Genomic DNA, 11919 nt, shown 5'->3' with positions numbered 1-11919 from the left:
GGCTGGGCATCCAGGACATACAGTTCTGAGGGCGATCTGGGACTGGGGGTGTGCTGGGGTGATCCTGCTGTATAACCCAGGCTGGTGAGAGCCAGGGTGTGGCTGGCAGGGGTGCTGTCAGGCTGTGTGCGAGCAGCCCAGCTGGGAGCTACTTCAGCATGGCATGGTGAGGCTCCCCAGGCTACAGGGCAGGGGAGACACAGCCCCCCCAGTTTGCTGGCTCGTGCTGGCATGGAGCCCTGGGTGGGGTCCTGGAGGCTGCAAGAACGGCGGGGCCGGAGGGCGCCTGGCCTCGCGCTGTGCCCAGAATGTTGCCCACATGGCAGTTTCTTGCCAAATGGCTGAGCCCCAAAGGAGGGAAACGGGCCCGTCGGCACACAACCTAGGCACTAACCTCCCAGCTCCTTTTGTGAATGCCTGAATGGCTGTTAGCGGAAATGCTGGACATGGGTGGACCCTCCACCTGCTTGTCTGCTTCGAGCTGCCAGGCCAGAGGGTCAGGCTGGGGGCGGTTCGCTTCCTGCTTTGCCAGGCCAAGGCCCAGGCTAGGTTCAGGCCTGCGAGGGGAATGCAGGCATTGGCGGGTTACAGACCAGGGATGGTTGTTAGGTCACTGGGCCTGCCAGGCCAGCGCCCAGACCCCGGCTGTGCTGTTGTCTCTGGTGGATGCTCTGGGTTCTGTCCGTGTCTGTGATCTGGGGACGCCTCTCGCCAGGAACAAGGGGAGTTCCCAGGCTGCCCACTCTCGCTGGCAGGCCCCGAGGTGTGACTCTGACCCGGCTTGGCTGACTCTTGGGTCAGTAACAGGAAGCGGCCGGTTCTGGGGAGATGCTGACTGGATTTGATGGTTGCCCTTTTATAGACTTGCCATAAAAGCCGCAGACGTTCCAGGCAGCTGCTCTGAAAGCAAACCCGAGTCCCACCGCTCGGCCGCAGGAGAAGGGTGTAATGATGCTGCCTGTGGTGGGCCACTTCTGAGAATGCCAATTCAGGAAAAATTGCTTCAAGCAGGGCAGTTACTGCCCAAGGCTTGGTTTTTTCCACCTCTAAGGCAAACCAAACCACCCAGACAGAGAGGACTTCGGTCTCACCCCACTGGCTAACCAGAAGTCATACAAGCAATTTCCTTAGACACTCCCGTTCCCCAGTATCCCCACCAGGGCCACTCATTATGGGGACGAAAGGTTATGAAAACCAACACCCCAGTAAAAGAACAAAGGTTCTCTCTATCCCAAAGGACCAAGCCCCAGACCCCGGTCAATACACAAGTCAGATCTTACCCACAAATCACGCTGTTGCCAATCCTTTAGAATCTAAAATCTAAAGATTTATTCATAAAAGGAAAAAGATAGATATGAGAGCTAGAATTGGTTAAATGGAATCAATGACATCCAGGAATGGCAAAGTTCTTGGTTCAGGCTTGTAGCAGTGAAGGAATAAACTGCAGGTTCAAATCAAGTCTCTGGAGTAAATCCACAGCTGGGATGGGTGTAGCAAAGTCCAGAGGTCAGAAGCAGGACTTAAGACAAGATGGAGGGGTTTATATTCTCTGCCAGGTGGAAGGCCACCCCTTTGTTCTTATTGTGGAAAATCACAGCAGCAAGATGGAGTCTGGAGTCACATGGGCAAGTCACAAGTCCATGCATGACTCAGTTTGCAGGCCGACGCCATTCATAGAATCATAGAATATCAGGGTTGGAAGGGACCTCAGGAGGTCATCTAGTCCAACCCCCTGCTCAAAGCAGGACCAATCCCCAACTAAATCATCCCAGCCAGGGCTATGTCAAGCCTGACCTTACAAACTTCTAAGGAAGGAGATTCCACTGCCTCCCTAGGTAACCCATTCCAGTGTTTCACCACCCTCCGAGTGAAAAAGTTTTTCCTAATATCCAACCTAAATCTCCCCCACTGCAACTTGAGACCATCACTCCTTGTTCTGTCATCTGATACCACTGAGAACAGTCTAGAGCCACCCTCTTTGGAACCCCCTTTCAGGTAGTTGAAAGCAGCTATCAAATCCCCCTTCATTCTTCTCTTCTGCAGACCAAACATCCCGAGTTCCCTCAGCCTCTCCTCATAACTCATGTGTTCCAGTCCCCTCATCATTTTTGTTGCCCTTCGCTGGACTCTCTCCAATTTTTCCACATCCTTCTTGTAGTGTGGGGCCCAAAACTGGACACAGTACTCCAGATGAGGCCTCACCAATGTCTAATAGAGGAGAACGATCACATCCCTCGATCTGCTGGCAATGCCCCTACGTATACATCCCAAAATGCCATTGGCCTTCTTGGCAACAAGGGCACACTGTTGACTCATATCCAGCTTCTCGTCCACTGTAACCACTAGATCCTTTTCCGCAGAACTGCTGCCGAGCCATTCGGTCCCTAGTCTGTAGCGGTGCATGGGATTCTTCTGTCCTAAGTGCAGGACTCTGCACTTCTCCTTGTTGAACTTCATCAGATTTCTTTTGGCCCAATCCTCCAATTTGTCTGGGTCCCTCTGTATCCTATCCCTACCTCCAGTGTATCTACCTCTCCTCCCAGTTTAGTGTCATCTGCAAACTTGCTGAGGGTGCAATCCACACCATCCTCCAGATCATTTATGAAGATATTGAACAAAACCGGCCCCAGAACCGACCCTTGGGGCACTCCACTTGATACCGGCTGCTAACTAGACTTAGAGCCATTGATCAACACCTGTTGAGCCCGACAATCTAGCCAGCTTTCTATTCACCTTCTAGTCCATTCATCCAGCCCATACTTCTTTAACTTGCCGGCAAGAACACTGTGGGAGACTGTCAAAAGCTTTGCTAAAGTCAAGGAACAAACGTCCACTGCTTTCCCCTCATCCACAGAGCCACTTATCTCGTCATAGAAGGCAATTAGGTTAGTCAGGCATGACTTGCCCTTGGTGAATCCATGCTGACTGTTCCTGATCACTTTCCTCTCCTCTAAGTGCTTCAGAATTGATTCCTTGAGGACCCGCTCCATGATGGCACTGAGGTGAGGCTGACTGGCCTGTAGTTCCCAGGATCCTCCTCCTTCCCTTTTTTAAAGATGGGCACTACATTAGTCCTTTTCCAGTTGTCCGGGACTTCCCCCGATTGCCATGAGTTTTCAAAGATCATGGCCAATGGCTCTGCAATCACATCCGCCAACTCCTTTAGCACTCTCGGATGCAGCGCATCCGGCCCCGTGGACTTGTGCTCGTCCAGCTTTTCTAAATAGTCCCGAACCACTTCTTTCTCCACAGAGGGCTGGTCACCTCCTCCCCATGCTGTGCTGCCCAGTGCAGTAGTCTGGGAGCTGACCTTGTTCGTGAAGACAGAGGCAAAAAAAGCATTGAGTACATTAGCTTTTTCCACATCCTCTGTCACTAGGTTGCCTCCCTCCTTCAGTAAGGGGCCCACCCTTTCCTTGACTTTCTTCTTGTTGCTAACATACCTGAAGAAACCCTTCTTGTTACTCTTAACATCTCTTGCTAGCTGCAACTCCAGGTGTGATTTGGCCTTCCTGATTTCACTCCTGCATGCCCGAGCAATATTTTTATACTCTTCCCTGGTCATTTGTCCAATCTTCCACTTCTTGTAAGCTTCTTTTTTGTGTTTAAGATCAGCAAGGATTTCACTGTTAAGCCAAGCTGGTCGCCTGCCATATTTACTATTCTTTCCACACATTGGGACGGTTTGTCCCTGTAACCTCAATGAGGATTCTTTAAAATCCAGCCAGCTCTCCTGGACTCCTTTCCCCCTCATGTTATTCTCCCAGGGGATCCTGCCCATCAGTTCCCTGAGGGAGTCAAAGTCTGCTTTTCTGAAGTCCAGGGTCCGTATTCTGCTGCTCTCCTTTCTTCCCTGTGTCAGGATCCTGAACTCGACCATCTCATGGTCACTGCCTCCCAGGTTCCCATCCACTTTTGCTTCCCCTACTATACATTGTTTACATGTTAGTTTGAAGCTTCCCAGGAAAGCTCAGATGTGGATTGGCGTCTCCCAAAGTCCATTGTGCGTTAAGTGTTTCTTGACTGGGCACTTACCGAGAATAGGAGTACTTGTGGCACCTTAGAGACTAACCAATTTATTTGAGCATAAGCTTTCGTGAGCTACAGCTCACTTCATCGGATGCATTCAGTCCCTTCTCAAGAAGCTGACCAAATGCTTCACTGAGGTTACTTGGAATCAAATACATTTGAGATACAAGGACATAGCCAATATTAATAACTTCAACTACAGAAATGATTTACCCATACAGACAGCATAATCATAACCAGCAAACCATAACCTTTCCATAGACACCTCACACGACAACCTTTGTAACATCACAAATGGTCAGCCAGCAAAGGCTCCAAGTGCACGGCCGTGGGCTCCATGGCCCCCAACAAATGCCGTCGGCTCGCAGGGTGGGGCAAGAATCCAGGTTTCTGCTGCGTGTTCCCCCAGTGATAGAAAACTGGGGCCATCTTCAAAGCAGCCTTTTCCTACCTCTGAGCAGCACTACTGAGCAGTCAGCAGCTATGTGCCAGGGGCCGCTCTCCAGCCTATGGGCCCACTCGGGTTGGTTGGAGGGCCCATGCCCTGGGGCTGACCTACAAGGCCCAGATCAGCCCCGAGAGAGTAGAAGCATGAGGGTGGGCCAGAGAAGGGGGGGTCTGACATCCCTGCAGGTAAAAGCCTGAACCCCACACGGGTGCCCACGGGGCAGGGCCAGGGAGGGATTGCCAAGATTGCGGAGGGGCAGGGCTGGAGGGCAGCAGGCTCCCTGACTAAACCGTGGTCCTGTAATAGCTGCAGTGTGCTGAGTGCTGCGCCTTTGGGGGCGGGGGTAACCGGGATGTCCTTGCACACTGGATGGGGGCTGAATTAACTGGAGCAGCCCCGGCCAGGGACCTGGAGACCCTCGTGCAGCCACAGGCCAAGGGACAACTTGATGTTGGGCACCTGCGTCAAAGGGGGAATTGTTTGTAATAGTTTTATGAGGCCCATGTGTGCCTCGGTTTCCCCTATACTGTGCCTGGCTGCCCAGCAGGGGAAAAAGAACCAAGTTTTCTCTCAGGGCAGACTAAGAGATGTGGGGAAGGGGGTTGCTGAGCAGGCTGAGCCAACTGGACGGACCCTTACAAAGGACTGGCCGAGGCCGACCCAGATCAATGGAAAACGGGAGCAGACAACAGCAGCCCCAGCCCCTGGACGTGGGCACCGAGCGTGAGGAGGATCCCCTGCCCCCCGCAGGGAAGCAGGCACCGACCCAGCTCCAGAGCCAGGGGCTGGCTGCGGGAAGGACCTCGGTGCTCTCTCACCGGGGAGCTGAGCAAGGAAGGAGTTGGCGAGGGACAGAGCCTAGCCATGGGGTCACAGCACCTGAGCTGGAAGACGGGCTCTGCGTTAACTGTCCTTTCTCCAGGGGTCTAGGCCAGGGGGGCTCAAGCAGGAGTGCGTGTGCGCAAGAGTCTCGGGATACACCCCTGCATTTTCAGTTTAAACCAAGTTTTACCAAAAATGTCCTGGGTTTTACAAAACGTATTACTCCGTTTTTTCAGATTTACACCCTACGTCTGTGTCATTCAAACATATTAAAAACAACTTGTTTTGTTAGGAAAATGCAACCCCTGGCCTGAGCTAGATGCACTGGGATAATACGCTAGCCTGTGCGGCTGCCTCTTGAAGTCAGACTCTGCGTTAGTCAGACGAGACTCACAATGGCCAGGCCTGCAGCAAGCTCGGCCGTGCGTGTGCATCCGAACGTACCGATGAATCTCACGCCCGTGCACGTTTCAAGCTGTTAGCAGGGGCTGGTTTAAAGATGTGATCCACTAAACTGGGAATAAAACAAAAATCTGTCTCCGAACGCGCTTCAGACCACAAGGAAGCATTCAAAAGTTTAAAAAACAAAACAGGAGACAAGGAGGAAGTTGAGCGTCTGCGCTGCAAATGGGGCCGCCCACTTCTTGAATGTAAATATTTATAGGCTAATAATTCTGAGTCTACAACAGGCAACTGGTTATTCAAATGAAAAGTTTCATTTGGGGAGTGGAGATCTAATGGTTTCCTAAGCTCAGCGGTGGCCTTGCGGGTTCAGTTCAGTTTTAGCTCTGCAGCAAACCACGTCGATGAATGGAATTCAAAGCATTAATTTACTGACTACTTCCCCCCCGTGTCTTTACACCCACCAAATAAGATCCTGATATTTACCCAGAAGAATTATTTAGTTTTTTGCACCAGTTTTCACCCGGTTTTGTTGTTGTAGTAAACACCGATCCATTCCCAGGGAACATTAAACAAACCAAAGCCTGAAAAGGAAGGGCCCTGTTGCTGTACTATGTAAGTGCGATATTTCTATTCCAAGGGATTTATTTTATAATTATAGGGTAAAAATACAGGAGTCAGCCATTGCTCAGTAACAGCGCCGTGCCCCTTTGCAGTTTGTTAGCAAGTAGCTTGTAAGTGATACTCGGGGTGCACAGACCAAGCAGCCTCCCGCAAGTGGTGCAGCTGGTTGGGAACGGTGGGCTTGGGGCTTCCCTCGGCTGTGGCCGAGCAACGGACAAACCCGCCTGCGGGGCCCGTGCGGAGGGTCGCTGCAGGTCCGGGCTGGTGCCTGGGGAGCAGCCAAGGCTCCCCCAGAGCCCGGCTCAGTGCGACTCGACTCGCTGGCGGGGGAAGCTGGGGCTGAGGCTGCCTCTTGGAAGTGGGGCAGCTGCGTGGCAGGCCTGGAGCGGGATCGGGCGCACTGCAGAGCTGGGGGTGTGGCCCCACCCCTGTGTGCAGCTGTCATGGGGTCCCTGGGCGATGCTCTGGACCTGCTCCCTCCGAAGCCAGGCAGGACTCTGGGGAAGTCTCCTCTCGGGAAGCAGCCTGTCTGCAGGACACACAGCTCCCCCGGCTTCCACCTTCCTGGGTCTGACCTCGGAGCATCCAGCATCCTCTGCCCCTCCGTGCGCTTCCCCCCAGCGAGTCCGCTCAGGCGGGGCTCCTGGGGAAGCCAGAGGGTCCTGCCCCACAACTTCGCGTCAGACGTGACTCTCAGCCAGCCAGTAAAACAGAAGGTTTATTAGACAGGAACATGGTCTAAAACAGAGGTTATAGGTGCAGAGAACGGGACCCCTCAGCTGGGTCCATTTTGGGGGGCAGTGAGCCAGACAACCCCGTCTGCACTTCACTCCATGTCCCCAGCCAGCCCCAAACTGAAACTCCCTCCAGCCCCTCCTCCTCTGGGCTTTGTCCCTTTCCGGGGCCAGGAGGTCACCTGATTCCTTTGTTCTCCAACCCTTCAGCTCTCACCTTGCAGGGGGGAAGGGCCCAGGCCATCAGTTGCCAGGAGACAGAGTGTCGGCCATTTACGTACCCCGGGCCCTTTGCTCTGCAACAATTACACCCCCTTATCCCACCCCCTAGAGACTTAAGAAATGCCTAGGGGAAACTGAGGCACCCCTACAGTATTCAGAGAGAACATTCAGAACAGTCCCACTTTGTCACAGCGGCACTGGGCTCCCAACCTGAGACAGGCGGGTGCAGAGCTCGCGTGGTCAGAGGAGGGGGATTGAAAGCCTGGAAAAGCCCAGTGAAGAGCGGCTGGGATCATGACCTTACACAGCAGACGACAGGAGGGGACAGGCCAAGGGCTGTGCAGTAACAACTGGACTAGTGCAGGCAGGTCAGGGCCGGCTCCTCGTCCTGCTGCCGAACACACCAACAAGGGGACACGCAGGGACACTACACAGTGGGAAACTCACAACTGAAAAAAAGGAACATTTTCATACACTGATTAGCCTGGGGAACTCTCTGCCGCAGGAAGTTGCTGAGGCCAGGGGCTTAGCAAGATGCAAGAAGGGCTGGGCGTTTGTGTTGCTGCCAACAATAGAGTCAGCTGCTCATTGACTCGAAGGCAGCAGGGACCACTAGTGCAGCCAGGCCGACCTCCGGCACATCACAGGCCAGGGCATTTCCCCCCGGTACCCCTGGGCTGAGCCCAGCCATGTGCGTCTGGCCAACGGACCCCCCGCCCCAGGCACCAAGCTGGATTTAAAGAGGGGGCTGGCTGACCCCTCCAGTGTCAACATGGGTGCCAGCAGGGCTGGGGGTATCCCCTTGGCCAGGCCTGGGGGGAGTGGGGCTGCAGGTACCAGCCGCTGGGGTCCCAGCAGAGGGGGATGCAGACAGCTGAGCTGACGGGAGGGAATGAGCCCCCACCCATGGCCACGCACGGCCCAGCCCAGCTCAGAGCTCCCCACCCAAATCCCACCCTGCCAAGGAGGGAGGGGGCCCCCCCGGCCTACCCTAGGGGCCAGGGTGAGAGTGATCAGACACGGCTCAGGCATGGCGGGGGGCAGGGGTCTCTGGGTGCCCAGCAGGTCCATGGCCCCAGTGAGGAACCTCTCTGGAGGGCATTTCTGATTGGGCAGAGCTGTGGAGACACCCCGTAAGGCCCACTCCGGCCCGGGGGGCAGAGGGGTGGGTGGGGAGCGGGTGGGGAGCCGGGATCTCCCAGCTCTGCCAGGGACGGTGAGGAGCCACCCAGGTGCAAACGGCCTGCAGGCGTCAGGGGGCCCCTCCCTAGAGCTTCAGGGCAGCAGGGACCGTTCCAATAGCTAGTCTGAGCCCCCGCCTGGTACCAGCCTAGAATCCCTCACGGCCCCAGCCCTTTGGCCCTGGTTTGTCCCCTCCCCAGGAACACATGGGGCCTTTGCTCCCATTGCAACAGGGCTGGTTCAGCCGCGAGCCCGGGGGCTGGGCGAGCCCGGGGGCTGGGCCAGCCCCACTCCCCCAGCAGCAGCTGGCCCTGTCTACCCGGAGGGCCCCACCAGCCCCTCGCCCGGCCCCCTCGCTCTGCTGCGAGCTGGAGCTGCTCCCGGCCAGGCGCCTCCCCCAACGACAACGCACCTTGGGGCAGGGCTGCAGCCACGGTGTCTGGCACCAGCAGAGACAGGACCCCGAGTTCCAGCAACCCCGTGGCTGAGCCAGCCGGGCCACTCCCAGGGCATGGCCCTGCCGCGTCCAGCGCTGGGAAAGCAGGGGCCCTGCGGCCCAGCCCCACAGCCCCTCTCAGCAGGAGCCTGCTGCCCCCCCACGTGCTAAGTCTCTGGAGCGCAGCCCCCCATGGCCGCCCTGACCCCAGGGAGGCCTGGAGGATTCAGCCCAGGGAGGCAGTGTCCTTGGGGACGAGGAGCCCTGCCCACAGCTCAGGGATGCCCACCGAGGGATGGGGGCAGCCCCCGTCCCGACCAGGCCCAGAGCTGGCTGGGCACCAGCAATCAGTGGCCTCTGCTCAGCAGCAGCTGCCAGCCCCAGGGGGTGCCCCACAGGGGAACACTCCAAGCTCTCGGTGATCCCACCGCTGCCAGAATAGGCCCCAGCCTGACAGCCACGGCCCTGCCCAAGCCCTGTGTTACGGGGCCAGGCCAGCCCCTGCCCCTCACTCGATACAGGTGACCCCACCAGGGCACACAGCTGCCACAGCACCCGCAGGGCAGCTGCCACTTGATTTATTAAGAACATTTAAATAAAAATTCAGAAGCCCCCAGTGCCCCAGCAGAGTGGAGGGTCCCAGCCCACGTCCCCATCCCCACCAGCCCCCCGCAGGGTGCCCCTCCTGGGTGGGTCCCCAGCCCACAACCCCATCCATGCCATCCCTCCCCCGCCCCCAGCGTGCCCCGCCCATGGCCCCATCCCCCCAAGCTCCGGCCCTGGCAAGAGGAACCTGGCCAAGGGGCTGGGATGCCTTGTGGGGCAGCTGCTATGGGGCATATCTCCGCCAGCGGCTGGGACACCCCCACATTACATCACACCCCGCCAGACAATCAGCACACCCACGTGGCAGCCCCTCCCAGCTCAGGGTAGTCCTGCCCAGGGCAGGGCTGAGGGTCCGTGTTCGAATGGCGCCGTCTCCTCACGGGCCGGGCATGGGGCTAGGCGCAGGGCAGTGCCCCCGCCCACCCCTCAGCAGTTCCGCTGGCCCCACTCCTCGTTGCTGACAAACACCAGGCTGCTCTGGCCACCCCCTGGCCGGGGGGCCGAGCCGGGTGAGCTCCGGGAGCCCCGGAACGTCTTCATGCAGCTCCCGGCAGCTGGCACCCGCCCAGCACCCTGCAGCCACAACAGAAGGAGGCATCAGGCCCTGCCCTGAGCAGGCCCCTGCCCCATTGCTCCAGGCACTGGGGCAGGGGAGCTTCCCCCGAGCCCAGCCTCCCCCGCCCACGCCTGCCCCAGGGGGGTGGTGCTGACTCAGCACAGGGCTCCCCAGTGCCAGAGCTGGTGCCAGGCCCCTGCCCAGGGCTCACCCCACCCGCACTCACCAGGCTCAGCCTGTCCCCGCAGCAGGGATGCACCCAGCTCCCCGGGCCGAGCTCCGGGATCTCCACCTCCTCCAGGGGCCGCGGGGGCGCACCCGGGGCAGGCTCAGCTGCTGGGGCTGGAAGGGCGGCACGACCGGCTCTGCCAGGCTGGGGCTCTGTGCCGGGGCCCTGGCTCTCCTGAGAGGAGAAGGGGGTTACCAGGCCAGCTGCCCCCGCCATGAACCCCAGCCTTCCCCCAGCCTTCCCAGGCCCAGGCCAGAGACCCCAGCCTCTTCTGGGGGCCCTCCCACCACAGAGCGGGGGGGGGGGCGGCCTGAGGAGGGCAGGGGCAGGAGAATCTGCCCCAGCCCGTGGCCCCGGGCCAACGGTGGTGTCAGCACAGGGCACCGCACCCCTGGAGCAACGGCGCCAGCCAGTCTGAAGTGCTGAGCCGCCAGGGCCCTGCACCCCCACCCACATGCCCCCCACCCTGCCCCAATCACCCCCAAGGACAGCCCCCCACTCGGGCTCTGCCCCCAAGTACCCCCCAACCCCCGATGCCACCCTGCACCCCCACGCCCAAGTCTCTCCCCCCCCCCACACCCCCATGCTCTGAGCAAGGTGGCGGGGGGGGGGGAGACAGCCTCACCCCAGGACAGGAGTCAGGCTGCGCCTCGGCCTAGGGGCTGGTGCCCTCTAGTGGCTGCTCCACACCAGAGCCAGCCGCTCTCCCAGCGCTTGGCGGGTGGGGGGAGGGACCGGTGCCAATTCAGCTACTGCTGGGGGAGGGGGGGCCAATTCCATCCCCCCAAGCAGGGTCCTGGCTTGTCCCCCCTACAGCTCTGCCGGTGCCCCTCACTCCCGACCCGCAGCCCTGGCTCCCCCCGCACAGGTGGGGAGGGAGGGGCACCTGTCTGCCCCTGCATCAGGGGGTGTTTGCACGGCAGCCGCCTTACCCCAGGCCAGCAGCAGGCCGCTCCCCGCGCAGGACACCCCGACCAGCGGCAGCAGGAAGGCTGCGGGAGAGAGCTGTCAGCAGAGCTGTCAGGGCCAGCGCCCGCCGTAGGGCTGCCCCCCAGCACCATGCGCTGCCCTGGGCCCGGGCCCAAGCAGAGACCCCGCACCGTACCCCCCCTCCAGCCCCGTGGGCCATGCAGGCTGGTGTGAGCCCCTCAAACCCAAGGGTAACCCACCCACTCCCCCATATACAGGGAGTGTCTGAAGAGCCTGTCCTGCTCCAGCCACTAGGCCACCTGCCCCTGTCACACGGGCAGCCGCTGGCAGAGCCATGGGGGAACTGAGGCCCCGGGGTGGCACCGGGTCCCCCTGATGAGGGGCTCAGCCAGGAGCCAATGCCCTCAGCTGCACGGCCCCAGCGAACGCACACGCGCTGCTCCCAGGGCATGGGCGCTCCCCCGGCGGCAAGCAGCCTCCCGTGGAACCCCAGGGCTCACCCGGCACAGACGCCATCCCGCAGCCAGAACCCGCTGCCGCAGGCTGCAGGCAGAGACACAGTGAGATGTCTGCAGGCCAGGCACGCAGCCTCGGGTCTGTGCAGGGGGCACAGCTGGGGACAGCCTGGCGCTGGGACCAAGACCACAGCACCAGGGCAGCACCCCCTGCAGCCTGCCCGTACCCCATCCCCCCAGCCTG

This window comes from Caretta caretta, chromosome 2 (genome assembly GCF_965140235.1).
Source record: "Caretta caretta isolate rCarCar2 chromosome 2, rCarCar1.hap1, whole genome shotgun sequence".
Lineage (NCBI taxonomy): Eukaryota > Metazoa > Chordata > Testudines > Cheloniidae > Caretta > Caretta caretta.
This window is presented reverse-complemented; position numbering follows the sequence as displayed.